General features: G+C 30.6%; 1 pseudogene; it reads left to right on the top strand.

The window, feature by feature from the left end:
- The first annotated feature begins 1084 nt into the window (after positions 1 to 1084).
- On the top strand, positions 1085 to 1768 carry LOC125871464 (proteinase inhibitor type-2-like; annotated as a pseudogene).
- Positions 1769 to 2466: the final 698 nt, after the last annotated feature.

Raw genomic sequence — 2466 nt, 5'->3', positions numbered from 1 at the left:
AAAAAATACTTAAAGTCATTACAAAATATTAATTTATCAATATAAAATAGTGTCAATAATTTATTTATATTGAATTAGAGGGAGTAACCCACTAATATGTAATTAGCTTTATCGTTCCACGTAGGAACATAGTCACAGAACAAGATTTATGTGTGCTAAAAATAATATTTTACCATATCAACAACTAAAATATTTAACGAAGAAAAATAGTCACATAACATGATTTGTTTATATGTGCTACAAATAAAGTTTTACTATATCAATTAACAAAATATTTAGTGCATGAGAATAGCCATAAAACATGATTTGCATAATTAAAGATAGGAAAAAGACAGGAAATAGGACTAATTAGTGAAGCAATTAACAAACGTAGATGTTTACTCTTTCTTTTGATCACATAAAGTTAATTTGAGATAATTAGTTACTTAATTATTGCTCCTATCACTATACCTTCGAAGAAATTTGATAATTCATTGATTATAAAAATTGTTAACTTTGAATATCAATAGATGAAAAACATGGCTAGTGCAACTTTCACTATATATGTAAGTCCCACTATTATCTCATATCTTTATTTTCTTTCAACCTAGTTAGTAATTAGTAATTTGTTATACGATTTATTTAGACAAAAAATCACTTACATATGGAACATTAAATATAAATATCACTATAAATGATAGTACGTTAATTTTCTCTCTTGTAAACAGACAAAGTTACTTATATATGGTTTAATTGTTTGCATTTCCTTTATGAGCATTTCCAGTAATGATGCTTAGTACTCGATTCATATAACAGGGATCAAAATGAAAATAAACCTATAATGCATGGACTAAAATTGTTATTTTCCACTAAAGCGATATATGCAATTGTGGAGAAGAAAATTGTTGCTAGAGGAAAGACACTCCTCGATTCAACTCTTTTCTTCTTTATAATATATATATATATATATATATATATATATATAAACGTTTTAGAAGCTATGTTTTTAATCACTCGTTTGATATAATAAATAGGTGAAGGAGGATAGACACTCCTCAACCCAAACAAAAGAAAAGAAAATTAAACAAGGTAAAAAGAATCCATAATGGCTGTTCACAAACAAGTTAGTTTCCTTGGTAAGATTTCCCTTTCTCTTTTCTTCTCTTTAGTTTCTTTTTTGAGGCATAAACAATAAATGTAAGTATGTTTTTTCATTTCCCTTTCTCCTTATTATATTTGTTGTAGGATTATTGTTACTGTAAGCACGGTGGAACATGTTGATGCCAGGGTTTCTACTAAAGAATGTGGTAATCTTGGCTATGGGATATGCCCACGTTCAGATGGAAGTCCGGAAAATCCCATATGCATCAATTGTTGTGCAGGTTATCTAAGTTGCAATTACTAAAGTGCTATTGAGACTTTCATATGCAAAGGACAATATGACCCAAGAAACCCAAAAGCTTGCCCCCGAAATTGTGATCCGTATATCACTTTTTCAAAATGTCTCAGTTACACGGGAGGCACCACATGTTACACGGGGTACAAGGGTTGCTACTATTTTGGTAAAGACGGCAAGTTTGTTTGTGAAGGAAAGAGTATAGATTGAACCCAATGCATGTACCCTGGAATGTGACTCTAGAGATGCATGGCTTGTCCATCTTCTGGATTGGCCAAACTTTATCAAGTTTGTGTTAATTGTTGCACCGCAGGAGATGGATGCAAACTCTATGGACATGATGGATCTTTACTTTGTACTGGGGAGCCTCAGAGCTATATATCTATAACATAAGGAATCATCAATAATATATGTATACGTTGTAGTTTTTAATTAATGTATGAAATAAAAATATGCACACAATGACATGCTAATCACTATAATGTGGGCATCAAAGTTGTGTGTTATGTGTAACTACTTATTATATTTGAATAAGAGAAAAAAATCATCCATAATTGAGGACTTGGCTCCTCTCTAGGGTGATCTCCTTTGGTCTTATCCTTAATTAATGAATTACATGTGTCTCTATAATTTTTTAACGAATCAGATGCCTAAATTTATTTACTTTTTAATAAATTACCTTTGGGATTAGCTAGGTAGATCCTTAGTAGTTCATATTTTAAGTAAAAAGCTTTACACGAGGTGGAATATGATCGTTTCCTCTATGTGGAATAATGACAATGAAAATTTCATCCTTGTAAAAATGCCCAATGCATAGGTTATATAAGATATCCCTATCTATAACAAGATAATAATTACACGTATATAGAGTAGGCTTCTATGAATCATGTCTGGAAATTAAAGTGTCCTTTCCTATCTATAATTTTGATATTCGGAAGACCATGCATCTTGATTATTCATTAGTTTAACTTTAACTTGTTTCGGTAAAGAAAAGACTTCAAGTGAAAAAACCTACAAGTTTCTCCTTCACTATTCTTGTATTGGCTAGTGCGTGCATTAGCCATACTATTTACTTCTCCAAAATAAAATGA

Source organism: Solanum stenotomum, chromosome 1, assembly GCF_019186545.1.
Source record: "Solanum stenotomum isolate F172 chromosome 1, ASM1918654v1, whole genome shotgun sequence".
In the NCBI taxonomy this organism is placed as follows: domain Eukaryota; kingdom Viridiplantae; phylum Streptophyta; class Magnoliopsida; order Solanales; family Solanaceae; genus Solanum; species Solanum stenotomum.
The sequence above is the reverse complement of the archived record's forward strand: the minus strand, read 5'-3'. Positions and strand labels throughout refer to the sequence as shown.